A 13,846-nucleotide genomic window follows, 5' to 3' on the forward strand; every position below is an offset into this window, starting at 1 on the left:
TTGGATTGGGTTAGGTGGAATCGGGGATTGTCCAGTATTTAGAAGATGATCTAATTTTTGGGACAGTTCATCTACCTTTTGATGGATATCTATGGCATTTCCTACTTCATATATTCCACCTCTTTTTGGATTTAACATGGGTTTATCTCTAATAGAGACAGACATATGATGTAATGAATTTTCACTTAAAATTTCAAACAGTTGCCATGCCTCATCCTCACTTTTCAGCATGAATGTCCCACCGCATGATGCATCGACTATTTGTCGATGTCTTTCAGAGAGCCCATCATAAAAATATTGGATTAACTACCACTTGGGTACAGCATGGTGGGGATATTTTCTAATAAGGTCCTTTAATCTCTCCTATATTTCATGAAACATTTCTCCATCTAATTGAGAAAAACTAGTTATGGCTTTCCTTATTTGATTAGTTTTTCCTATGAAAAAATATTTCTTGAGAAACTCTCCTTGCAACTGGTCCCAGGTTGATATAGTCAGGGAATCCAAATTATGTAGCCAGTATTTGGCTTTGTCCTTAAGTGAGAAAGGGAATAATTTTAACCTAAGAGCATCATCGGAGGAGTTGTGAATTTTGACAGTTGAGCATATCTCAGGAAATTCTTCAAGATGTTTATAAGGGTCCTCATTACTAAGTCCATAAAATGAAGGTAACATTTGGATTATACTGGACTTAATTTCATATTGAGTGGCCTCCACAGGGGGTACTTGAATACAAGGAGAGTAGGTATATGTGGAAGGAGTAAAGTACTCCTTCAATTGCTTGGGTGGATCATTCTCCTGATTTCAGTCCATATTTTTATGTCTATTAGCTCTAAAGGTTCTTTCTATTTCTGGATCAAAAGGTTGGATTTCTGGTCGTAACGATCTACGGCCAAGCATACACCTTACAATTATACTGTAGAGCAAACACAAAAAATTTTTCTTTTTATAATATATATTTTTATAATAAAGTGAGAAAAGAATGAAGAAAATCTAAAGAGAAGAACCTAAGAATCTTAAATCTATGAAAAGGGAGAAATTAGTTAATGTTTAGATGTTAATTGCAATCAACATAAACAATCATAGACTCTCTATCCTAAGGTTAACTTAGATCTAGACAGCTTCTAACTTTCAAGACCGCCTTTGAGCACACCAAGCTTAAGACTGACTAACTGACTCGACCAGGTAAGCATAAGATGTGGGAGGTTCCCTGCTCGTTGCTTTCCTTAGAGACCAACTGAGTTGGCCAGGTCAGTCAATGGAACCAATTGAAAACTACTTTCTTTAACCACTTGCCTTAGACACCGAGCAATTAACCAATCCGCACTCGATTCAACTCTAGAGCTTTCTTATCCTATTGAGCTCGAAATTCCTAGGGCTGACGTCTATTTGATTTTAGATTAAGGTCTAGGTTATGCAAATGCAAGGGAGTGATTTGTGGGCCAAGGAAGAGTGATCAAATCTTCACCTTATCTGATTAATGGGTTTTGCCCTTAAGATTAATTATGGAGATGCAATGCAAAGAAACAGGGCGTCCAATCAAGTTAGAAATTTTTATATTTGAGGTTACGCTATTTTAGTTAAGTGTTATGAAATGTCAGTGGCTTCTTTTTTTTTTAAAAAAAAAGTTTATAGTTTTATCTTTTTATATATACATATATTTTTATTTATTTATTTTTTTTAGTTTTGCAAGAAAATAAATTTAAGTGATTAAGTCTAAAAAGCAATAAATCACTAGGCCATAAAAAGTAGCAAATTATTCTAAGCAGAAAAATTCTTAAGATTAAAAGTAGTAAATTAGTTATGCAAGGTAATTATGTAATTATGCAAATAAGATTATCTAGCTAGAAAGCACTGAAAAAAAAATTTAAAGCGAGAAATAAAAATTGAAAAGTATTTAAAAAAAAAAAATTTTTTTATTTTTTTTTCAACCGTGCCAAGATCCCCGACAATGGCACCAAAATTTGATGTGTAGTCGTTGATAGCACCAAAAATAACTCTACTCACTACGTAGGTAGGATGAGTCGAGATCGTATCCTCAGCGACTTTGGGCTAAGTTGAGATTGCAAAATAAAAGAAAGAAGCATTATTTTTGATTTAAAAAATAAATTATCTTAAAATTGAGGTAATTAGAAAATAAAGAGCTCGGGAGTTTTGAATTATTTTGCACTAGCAGAGTTGTATCTCTTTTTTTTAATTAAATGGATGCAATTAATCTTAGAAAAAATACCTATCTTTCCTCGACACGCTTCGTACCCGTAGATCATGGCGCGTCTCCGAAAAGTACTAGGTAAACAACTCTTCTTTCCTCGGCACGCCTCGTACCCGTAGATCACGGTGCGTCTCTGGAAAGTAAAAGTTGTTCCTAATATTAATCTAATAGGAAAGCATAAATAAAAGCATATAAAGGAGAGCAAATAAAGAACTCATGACGATTTAAATAAAAAACATAATCTTTATTGCATATAAAGAAATACAGGAAAGTTTAGAACAATAAACCATCTCTGTGTCGTTACAAAATTTCTTCTCCACTCCCGAGACTGCTAGCCTAGCTGCTCATGAAGTAGTCCCTTTCTATCCCTCTATGCAAGGCTCTAGAAGAATTTCTGAGTTCCCCCTCCAATGGGAGTACAAAAGTCTTTTTATAGGTGTTAGGAGGGAGGAGTTTTACATGATTTTCTGATGTGGGACTAAAGAAAATACAAATCTTTCCTTTTAAAATATTTCTAAATATTAATTTTTTTCCTTTAATAAGCATATGTTTGACCGCCATCAAAAATTTCTTGTGAACCCGTCTGCCGTGCACCCACACCCGCGCGATGCTGCACCCATGCCCGCGCTCACGGCCACGCCACGTCCACGCCTCACGCATTCCGCGTCCTGTGCTGCTACCGCAATCCGTGCTTGCCTTCGCGTCCGCCCCACGTCTGCGCGTTCACGTGCCCGCGTCCGTCCCGCATCCGTGCGTTCACGTGCGGGCGTTCACGCGCGCCCAGAGCATTTCTTTTTTTGAATTCACGTGAAACATTCTTTGTATATTCCAAAAAGAAATTTTTGTTTCTTCACAATGACATCTATATCCTTTTGGATTCCTTGCATAGTATCTTCATTTTCTATAATATCATATGCATCCTTCTTTTATTTTAATTTTATTTTAAGTCCAAATTTCTTCAAACTTGAGTCTTTTTGATCTATGAATTGAACTCTTTGTATCGACAATCATCTTTCCTGTAAAACATAAAAAGAAACATCAAATTCTTAATAAATAAAATAAATTAAATATAATCTTTTACTTTAAATGACTTAAATTAAGTGTTTATCAGGCACATTTATGTCTGGCGGTGGAATCGAGGATTCAACAAGCCCCAAAGGGCAAAGATCAAAACTCGATCTTCAGATCGGTAAAGCCCTGAAATGCATAGGTAAAATCCTATCTTCAGATTGGTAAAGCCCCAAAGGGCATAGGTAAAATCCAATCATCAGATCGGTAAAGCCCTGAAGAGCTTGGGTAAAACCCCATTTTCAGATTGGTAAGCCCCAAAGAGCACGGATAAAAGCTCGATCTCCGGATCGGTAAAATCTCAAATAGCAAAAGTAAAAAGCTCAATCTTAAAATCAGGCATTTCTACTTCCTATGTCCGATCTAATAATTATTACCTCGAACATAGAAAGTGGGGCCAAAGTGTTGGTGTGCTAAATCGACCCCAAGCCACATGGCATCATCACACAAGATCAAGGAATCATTGATCTCAAAGTATCGCACAACTCTACATCAAGCTACTTACAAGTGATAAGGTCGGATTACAACCGACCTAAAGCAAAGTACCTCAGTGTCCCATATATCTGGGATGTTGAGAAGCTCGGGTGGTAGTGATCGAGCTCCTTTATCTCACATAGATATTTCATTGGGGTCAACCTGTTGAAAAATATCCCAAATCATCAGTCTGTTGATGGTTGTACTAATTGATGTAATTATATATGAATTAATCAATAAAATATTTATTTAGTAATTTTTATTATAAGCTTGTACATCTTCTATATCAAACTTCTGTGTTATGATGAAAAGTCCTTAGGACTATTTTGAATCGATAAAGAAAGATTTATCGTATAGTCCTTAAATGAGTTCACGATCAAATGATATGCTATTACTAGGATGATAGATATATTAAGCGTAGGTCATTGTGCGCCATATAGGTTGGTTGTCCTTTTAACCAAAGTGCATGGAGACGCTGGTATGGCATGCAGGTGAAATATAGGAGTATATTTCACTGAACGTGATTAACTTCAGAGCACTCTGCTATCAAGAGTTACTCGGAAGAGATATGGATATAAGTATCCCTTTGATCTGAGATCATCATGGTGACTTGCAAGCAACTCACTATGCTTTGATGCCAAACTACCTAAATTTTTAATTCAGGATCAGAAGGTTTCTAAGTATAGTCAAGTACTTATAAAGTTAGTGCATGAGTCAAGATGAAAATGATCACTCCAAAAGATTGGAAGAATATTTTGTGTTTCAATTTAGTAAGATCTTGGCCAGGACAGTCCTTGTGAGGAGTCATAGGATTTATTAGATTGAGACACATAATGGATGTACTGTTAAGAGTTGACAGTTTAAACTCTAAGTCATCCTAGTATCAAGGATGAAGGGATGAATTATATGGTAATTAACTATATTCAAGTAGGTTCTTGAGTGTTGTTTTGCATACATTCGGCCTATCCGGATGTCAAATATCATTGCTAGATGGTTACTCCGATTGGTACAGAAATCTATTTCTATACTATCAAATTTGATTCGAATCTATGAGATCACACACATTAGAAGTTTTTCTCTGATTAGATGACTAATTTGAAGAGTCCCACTGGATGGAGACTTTGCTGAAGAGTCCCACTGGATAGAGACTCTGGTGAAGAGTCTCACTAGACTGAGACTTTGTTATTGATGGAGGATTAATTAGTAATTAGATCATTAATTAACTTAATTTGATTGAACATTAAAGTCTGAATCAAGTTTGATTGAATTAGATTCAATCAGGTCAGATCTAATTAGGTTATGAGATGACTTAATTGGTAAGAGAGAAATGATCCTGATTTGATCGGATCTATAGCTCAATTAATTTATTAATTTAATCAAGTTTAATTGAGATTATGAGTGCTTAATTAGATTAAATTTATTATATTTTATTTAGATTTAATTAGATTGAGTTTGATAGAAATCCAATTGGTTAAACCCTACAGTCCCAGATGAATGGAACTCTCTCCCTTTCACCTTTCCTTCTCTCCATGCCGTATTCCACCGCACAAATTGATTTATGTGCTGAAAAATCTATGTCAAAATCCTTCTTTTGTCACCCATTAGTAATAGGATAAGGTTGGTTTTAAATTGAATTCAAAAGATTTGGAGTTAAACCTAAAACCCTATCCCTATCCTTCCACACATTGGCTCCTTATGAAGGCACCTATTATATGCTACCAAAAAGAAGTGTTTCTGATTTTTTTCTATGCCCAAAATATTTTGGTAGGTCCCTCTTTAAGTTAGATAAAAGTGAGAAAAAGTTAGAGTTAAATTGAAATTCAAAATGATTTGAATTGCAACAAACTTCAGCCCTTATCTTATCTAATCCCATTTATGCGACAACCATAAAAAGCTCATATTTTTGTGTGCCAACCACTCTTTGATTTTTATCATGAGATACCAAAGGAAAAGAGGGGCTGAATACTTTTTTTGGGGTATGAGATTTGTATGGGCTTCTATCTTCTTTGGTGTGAACAAAGGAAGAGATCTATCTCCTCCCATGTGAGAGACCTAGAACTGTTCTAGGGTTTCTGGGTGAGGGAAAACCAAAGAGAAGAGTGTCTTCATCTATTTTTTCTCTATCATTCAGCATCCTCTTCTGATCCATCTTCAACATCAAAAAGATCCGAGATAATCGAAGAAGGAGATCAAATCAGATCCGCCATCAGAAGCCGATTGCACGAGCTAGCATTCCCTTGGAAGGCTGATTGGTCCGAGAGCTTTGTGTGGACCATCCGTAGAGGTCAGATTCTTGTGCAGCTGTGAGTGATCAGAGAGGACTTTTAAATTTACATTCTCAATCATAGAGTTCGACTACCCATGCTCAGGTATTGGGTTCGAAATCTTAATAGTAGTAGATTAGATCTATTACTAAATGCTGATTTTTGATTCACATACTTGTTATTTTAAATTTAGATTTTTATGCATATAAATTTATATCATAGATCTTTTTGTCGGAGTTTTAAGATCAGATCTTACGTATGTATTTATAAATTAAATAGTTTAATCTAATATTTTTTATTATAAAATTTTTAAAATGCATATATGAAACCCCTGCGCATCCCATCACAACGACTACGGCAAAATCACCCTGCGGAAGTCTCCCATGGTCTCCATAGCTAGGCCACTATCTTACATACAGCTGGCCACGATCTCATATATAGTTAGTATTGAAACCTGGTACCACTTTGATACCATATTGAAGGACCACCTTTCTCCATGTGGACCTAAGGAGACCAACAATGGATCCCTCTCTACAAATGTCCATGGTGATCCGAACTCTTTAGGGACAGCAAACATCAAGCTTTAGATCCAAACTTAATTCTAGATACCACACGCCCCCTTCTAGGGAAGAGGTTGTGTGTGATGCCGTGGGTGGTATGCAAAACCAAAGAGAGAGGGAGAGAGATTAGGAGAAAGAGCATTTTTGATTCCACTATCAATTTAGGGTTATATATATATATATATATATATATATATATATATATATATATATATATATATATACATATATATATACCTGTTGGTGCAAAAATCCGCCTATGTCGGAGAAGCTGGAGTCGAGGGAGTCGCGGTCGCCGCTGGGACCTGCAAAAGAAGTGTAAACCGGAGGTGGGGTTGCTCCGGCAAGACCCTCTGACGCTCAAGTCAGTTCTCTGCCTCAACAAGAATGGAGTGCTCGAACGAAAATTTTAGCAGAGTTTCTAGGTAAAAAATGAGAGCTTAGAGAATAACGTATCTGGGGTCCCCCTTTTATAGGCGGAGGGAGAAACAGACTAATAGCGATGTTTGTAACCGTCCGGTAGTGGGCTGCCCACGGTTAGGAAGAGCTTGTTGCGAAGAGTAGTGGAGTGAAATCGTGGATATCACCGGGACATGTCACGTGGAGTCTGTCGCGGGGGGTGGAGCGGCGTCCGTTGTCGCGACTTGCCAGAGGATGGAGGAATCGTGTGGTATCCGTCGCAGGAAGTGGAGCAGGATCATGGCCATTATTGCGGTCTGCCAGGGAGTGATAGAGCCATGCGAAATCCATCACAGGAAGTGGAGCAGAGTCATGGCCGTTGCTGTGGCCTGCTAGAGGGTCCAGGCCTGTCAGTCGAAGTCCGGCTGAAGTGTCTGGCGGAGAAGGGTGGCTAGTTGCCCGTGTGAAAGGAGCTCGGAGTCTAGCTCTCATGAGAGTTCGGACAAAGTCTTCCTTCAATTGAAGTCGGGGACGAAGTCCGACCTCCGTGGGAGTCCAGACGGGGTCTTCCAGTAGCTAGAGTCGGAGATGAGATCTGGCTCCTGTAGGAGTCCGGGCGAAGTCCACCTGCAATCAAAGTCAGGGGCGAAATCCAGCTCCTTTAGGAGTCCGGACGAAGTTTACTAGCAGTTAAGGTCGAGGACGGAGCCCGGCTCCCGTAGGAGTCCGGGGGAAGCCTTCCAGCAGTTGAGGTCGGGGACGAAGTCCGGATGGAGTCTTCCCGCAGTTGGAGTCGGAGATGAAATCTGGCTCCCGTAGGAGCCCGGGCGAAATCCTCCTACAATTGGAGTTGTGTGTGAAGTCCGGCTCCCGTAGGAGTCCGGACGAAGTTTACCTGTAAGTGAAGTCGTGGGCAGAGCCCGGCTCCCGTAGGAGTCCGGGCGACGTCCGCCTATAGCCAGAGTTGAGAACGAGGTCCGACTCTCGTAGGAGCCCGGGCGGAGTTTTCCTGCAGCTGGAGCTGGAGACGAGATCTGGCTCCCGTAGGAGCCCGGGTGAAGTCCACCTGCAATCAAAGCAGAGGCAAAGTCCGGCTCCAGCAATCGGGGTTGAGGACGGAGCCTGGCTCCCGTAGGAGTTCGGGCGAAGCCTTCCAGCAGTCGAGGTCGGGGACGAGATCCGGCTCTCGTAGGAGCCCGGGCGGAGTTTTTCCGCAGTTGGAGCTGGAGACGAGATCTGGCTCCCGTAGGAGCCCGGGCGAAGTCCACCTGCAATCAAAGTCAGGGGCGAAGTCCGGCTCCAGCAGTCGGGGTCGAGAACGGATTCTGGCTCCCGTAGGAGTCTGGGTGAAGCCTTCCAGCAGTCGAGGTCGGGCACGAGGTCCGGCTCTCGTAGGAACCCAGGCGGAGTTTTTCCGCAGCTGGAGCTGGATACGAGATCTGGCTCCCGAAGGAGCCCAGGCGAAGTCCACCTACAATCAAAGTCAGGGGCGAAGTCCGGCTCCAGCAGTCGGGGTCGAGGACGGAGCCCAGCTCCCGTAGGAGTCCGGGCGAAGCCTTCCAGCAGTCGAGGTCAGGGATGAGGTCTGGCTCTCGTAAGAGCCTGGGCAGAGTTTTCCAGCAGCTGGAGTTGGAGACGAGATCTGGCTCCCGTAGGAGCCCGAGCGAAGTCCTCCTGCAATTGGAGTTGTGAGTGAAGTCCGGCTCCCGTAGGAGTCCGGACGAAGTTTACCTATAAATGAAGTCGTGGGTGGAGCCCGGCTCCCGTAGGAGTCCGGGCGATGTCCGCCTGCAGCCGGAGTCGGGAATGAGGTCCGGCTCTCGTAGGAGCCCGAGCGGAGTTTTCCCACAGCTGGAGCTGAAGACGAGATCTGGCTCCCGTAGGAGCCCAGGCGAAGTCCTCCTGCAATTGGAGTTGTGAGTAAAATTCAGCTCCCGTAGGAGTCCGGACGAAGTTTACCTGTAAGTGAAGTCGTGGGCGGAGCCCGGCTCCCGTAGGAGTCCGGGCGACGTCCGCCTGCAGCCAGAGTCGGGAATGAGGTCCGGCTCTCGTAGGAGCCCGGGTGGAGTTTTCCCGCAGTTGGAGCTGGAGACGAGATCTGGCTCCCGTAGGAGCCCGGGCGAAGTCCACCTGCAATCAAAGTCAGGGGCGAAGTCCGACTCCAGCAGTCGGGGTCGAGGATGGAGCCCGACTCCCGTAGGAGTCCGGGCGAAGCCTTCCAGCAGTCGAGGTCGGGGACGAGGCCCAGCTCCCGTAGGAGTCCGGATAAAATCTGGTAGTTGTAAGAATCTATCGTTGGAGAAGTTCAGCCGTTGGCAAAGTCTGGGGCAGTTCGGATTGGAGTTGAACCTGGCTGGAAGAAGCCTGGAAGGGATTCGGGGAACAGCTGATAGTCGTGGAAGGTCGGCTGGTGGTGGAGCTCAGCGAGCACTTGGGGCGGCTTAATAGATGACTGGGGGAACTCATGTTGAAGGAGCTCGGGTGGTGCAGTGGGAGCTCGTCCATCGGGGGAATTCAATCAGCACTGTGGAAATTCGGCTGTTGGAGAAGTCCGGAGAGATACCATCTGCAGTCGAAAGCTGGAGGAGTTCTGGAAGGGTCAATCCTGTCAAGAACTTCGGCTGAGGGTATTTTATACCCAACACCAGTCCCCCTACTTTCGAGTTCGAATTTCGAATGAAAGAAGTACGGAGAGATTGTCACAGTCGAAGTTGCTCTCTTGATGTCCGCGCGCAATCATCCTCAGATATTTTGGCATTCAATGCGCATGCGCTAGAGTCTTTTCAAATCGAGGCGATCCGAAGAGGCTCTTTTGGAACCTGCAGCGGAACGGTGCTCAAGGCGTGGCGCAATAAAGGCTCTGTCAGCCGTCTGCCACTTTTTAACCGCCCGCTGTGGTGAGTGGGACATGCGACGAAAAGAGACTGGTTAGTGGGGATTCGCAATCGTCATTATGCCAGATTTTGGGGCCTATTTAAACCCGCACTCCTCCTCTAAGAGTCCCGCTCTATCCGACGGTCTCGTTCTGGCGCCCTTCCTCTCCCTGAGAACTTTGATTTTTCTCAGCACACCTTCCAGCCTTAGGCGTTCCTCGAGCCATCCCCATTTCCGCACCTTCGCACCTCTCCGAATCGCTTAGGTTAGTCTCGGAACTCCTTCCTCTTTTTGTTCTTCCTTTTGCCGTTCGATCTTTCTTCCTCTTGCTCTGTACATCAGTCCCCCAAGACCTTGTTCGCGATTTTTCCCGATTTTTAGGGATTTCGCCTTTGTAAGTGGTCTTCGTGTGATTCTAGATGTCTTCCAGGGCTTCTTCTTCTAGCGGCTCTAGGAGTTCGTCTGTCTCGGTCTCCCAGAGTCCTCAGACAGTAGATGAACCGGTAGCTAGAGCTGAACCTCATCCGATTTTCGCACCGGACGCCATTCCTTATTCTCTGACTCCGGACGAACTCCAACTGATAAGAGTTCAGTATGGGGTTCCTCCAGAGTACGAACTGAAACTTCCTGGCCCGTCCGACCGGGCTAGTGCTCCTCCCCCCGGCTGCTTCTGCCTGTACCAGGAGGCCTTCCGTGCCAGACTTCGGCTTCCTCTTCCGCCTTTTGTCATTGCCCTTTTTCGGTTCCTGGACATTTCTCTAGCTTCGGTTGCACCAAACTCCTTTAGGTTTTTGATAGGGTTCCTCTCTCTTTGTCATATAGTCGAAGTCCAGCCCATCCTTTTCTTGTTTAGATACTTCTATACTTTCAAGCGTCATCCCACGGTGAAGGACTGGTGGTACTTCTCCCCATAGTTCGGTAGAAAGGGGTTGCTGAAAGGTGCCCCCTCTTCTATCCATAACTGGAAGGAGAAGTTTCTTTATGTTCGATGCCCGATCTTGAGGCTAGGGTTGCCCTCTTGGGGCTCCCCGAGGGACTCCGTCCGTCGGACACCCAACCTGGGGGGGATGATCATCAGGCCTCCCAAAAACTCCTCCAATATCCAACTATTTCCTCCCCAACCTCCTGAAGGAACAGTTTCTGTTCAACATCGGCTTGAGCCCCCTGGATCCCGTCAGTATTTCATCTGTCCTTTTCTTTTCTTCTTTTCCTTTCCTTTCCTCTCTCTCCCCTACTTCTCTTCTTTTCTTCTTTTTCACATCCTCTTTCTTCTTATTTTTTATTTATTTATTTTTTTTTTTAGGCATGGACGCCGAAGAAGCACAGATGCTTGCCAGGGGCCTGAAGGCTCTCAAAAGAAAGGGCACCGCGGCCTCCGAGCTGGCGAAGAAGACCAGAGTAGAGGGGCGAGTTCGACCGCGCCCGCCCAAGCGACCTCAGCCACCGACGTCCTTGCAGACACTGAGCTTCCAGCCGCCCGGGCTTCCCGAGGGGTTTGAGTTCTCCTACCGAGGTCCCCGCTTCGGAGACCCATCCTGAAAGGTACCAGGGGGTGAGAGGAGAAAGAGGAGGAAGACCTTGGCCCGCAGGGTCGGCAGTCGCCGGGCTGCCACCGAAGATCTCGCGGCTCTGAAGAGGAGCAGGGGGATGATCCCTTTAGTGACAGGGACCTAATAAAAAAGCTGGTAGATGGGTGCTCACTGCCCGAAGTCGTCCAGAGGATCGTCCGCGTCGATCCTGCGCAACGAGTCTGGGACTCGCTGGGAGCGTTCCTTGAGGTAAGCAGATTCATCTTCTTTCTTCCTTTCGCTTCTTCATTTAATTAACTTCTTAGCTCTCATCTCACCCTCCGATCGTCCTTGCAGCTCGGACACCAACTCCTCGCCAACATCGAGACGACAAACAAGGTGGTGGAAGGTCAGCAGGCCGAGGCTGCCCCCTTAAGGAAATGGCCCTCGAGGCAGTCGGTCTCCGAGAAGCGCTCGAGAGAGAGAGGCAGACCTCGATGGAATAGAAGGCCGCCTTGGAGGAGATGGTGAGAAGGGTGGAGGCCGAGGTTGCCAACATGGCGGAACAGATCCCGACCCTATTCTCGGAGGCCAGGGGTCAAGCGGTGGGAGTTCAAGGCTTCCACCGAAATAAAGAAGTTAAGGTTGAGTTCGGCCAAGCCGCATTCAACAAAGGGTTCGAGCTCTGCCAGGAGAAGATGGTCATGAAATTCTCCGAGCTCGACCTCACTTCTTGGATGAGGCGTCCGAGGATGAAGCCGGACCCTCCACCGCCGTCGCAGCCACCACGGACCACCCCCCAGAGGTGCCGAGTCCCCCGTTGATCCAGAGGTCCGAGACCTCTAACCATGTATTCTTCCTTTATTGTAATTTTTCTTCTTTCTTTTGTCTTCAAGAAACGTTCAGTCAATAAAATTGGTCTCCTCCTTGTGGGGGACTTTTCTTCTCTTCTTTTTCTTTCTTCTTCTTTGTAATGAGCTGCATCTTAACGTGTTGACCTCCCGATGGCAACGCCCTGTCAAAGTACTTCCCTTGCCTCAGGGATTCCGCTGAAGTCCATGATCCAGCTCTGAAAAAGGAAGTTCTTCATTTGACGAAAAGGTTGAAGAAGATGGAAGGCAAGCTCCGCAGGTTGAGGGAGGGTCACTCCGAAGCCACCGCAGAGGCCACCCACTTTCGAAACCTCCACATGAAGGGGATCATGGAGTACAGTCGGAGGAAGGCGAACTTCGAGAGGGAGCTCGAGGAACACAGGAAGTGCGCCAGCGATCGAATTTGGGTCAACTGCCAAGATCAGTTCCCTTCAAGTGGAGCTGTCGGTCGCTTAGGAGAGGATTAGCCAGTTGAAAGGAAGCTCATCCTGGCTTTTGACTCGGGCCGACAGTGACCGGGAATGGTCGAAGAAGGTCTCCATCCTTCAGCAATAGCTCTAAGATGCCGAGGCGAGCTATGATGCGTACCGGCTGGCTGGCGCAAGCAGGTGGACGAATTCAAAGGGAGGCTCAGGATGACGACCGATGAAGTTGCCCGCCTTCAAGGGCAGCTAGCTGGAGGGGCTCAGCTTGCTTCCGCTTGGAATTCCAGTGAACTCCAATTCCTGAGAAGAACTGCAGAAGAGCTATCTGTCGCCCTTGGGGAGGGGAAGGTCGAGCTGCAGTAATGAAGATCCAGCTGGCATGCGAGCAGCAGGCCGTCAAGGATGCGGAGGCAGAATCCGAGATCCTGAGAAAAAGGCATCGAGAGGCGGAGAACAAAAGCCGACGATTTCACCATAGATACATGGAGATATTAATGAGAGAGAGGGAATTGAAAGTAGAATCAAAGTTTAAGGTGCTCCCTGACGAGGGTCGAAGCCGAGAGTTCGAGGTCGGAGGAAGCCGGGCCCCCTTAGGGCTCTTTTTGCCTCCCGTCTTTCCATGTATATATTTTTTCTCTTGTTGTTTTGTCTTGTTCTTGTTGTTTTGCTTTTCTTCCTTTAGCCTGCTGGGCTTTGTAGTGTATATTTTGTGAATGAAATGAAAAGAGATTTTGTGTTACCTCATCCACGCATTGCATTAAATCATCGTCTGCCGAACTTCTTTTGTCTCTTGACTTGTTCGACGTCGGTGTTGTTCGAGGTGCCCAGTCGTTGCCACGTTGACTTGCTTTTCTTGTCGTCTGTAGTCGTAGGCTCGAGCTCGTGGTCTGAACTTCACATTACCTTGAAGGAGTCATTATTTTCTTGACCTGTGTCGAGAGCCTTCTTAGAGACGGGGTGTTCGGTAGGAGCTCCATCTTTGTTGAGACGAAGTTCCCTATGTTTTTGGTGTAGTTTTTTTTCATCTGTTGCCGATGTAGTTCGTCGCTTTTCTTTTTAATTTTCCTTCTCTTTTCTGAGTGAGGGTCCTCCCTTGCTTTTCGCGGGTCGCATAGAGGTGTAGAGGTGCCGTTGAGGGGACTTTTTCCTTTATCCGATCATGTTGGCGATCAGGTTTTTGTCATCGTCAG

General features: G+C 45.2%; 1 non-coding gene across 1 annotated transcript; it reads left to right on the forward strand.

Moving 5' to 3' along the window:
- The first annotated feature begins 320 nt into the window (after positions 1-320).
- LOC140852676 (small nucleolar RNA R71) lies at positions 321-426 on the forward strand. Its single transcript, XR_012135578.1, has one exon. It is a non-coding gene; the product is annotated as a small nucleolar RNA R71 (small nucleolar RNA).
- Positions 427-13,846: the final 13,420 nt, after the last annotated feature.

Source organism: Elaeis guineensis, chromosome 11 (genome assembly GCF_000442705.2).
Source record: "Elaeis guineensis isolate ETL-2024a chromosome 11, EG11, whole genome shotgun sequence".
Taxonomy (NCBI): Eukaryota; Viridiplantae; Streptophyta; class Magnoliopsida; order Arecales; family Arecaceae; genus Elaeis; species Elaeis guineensis.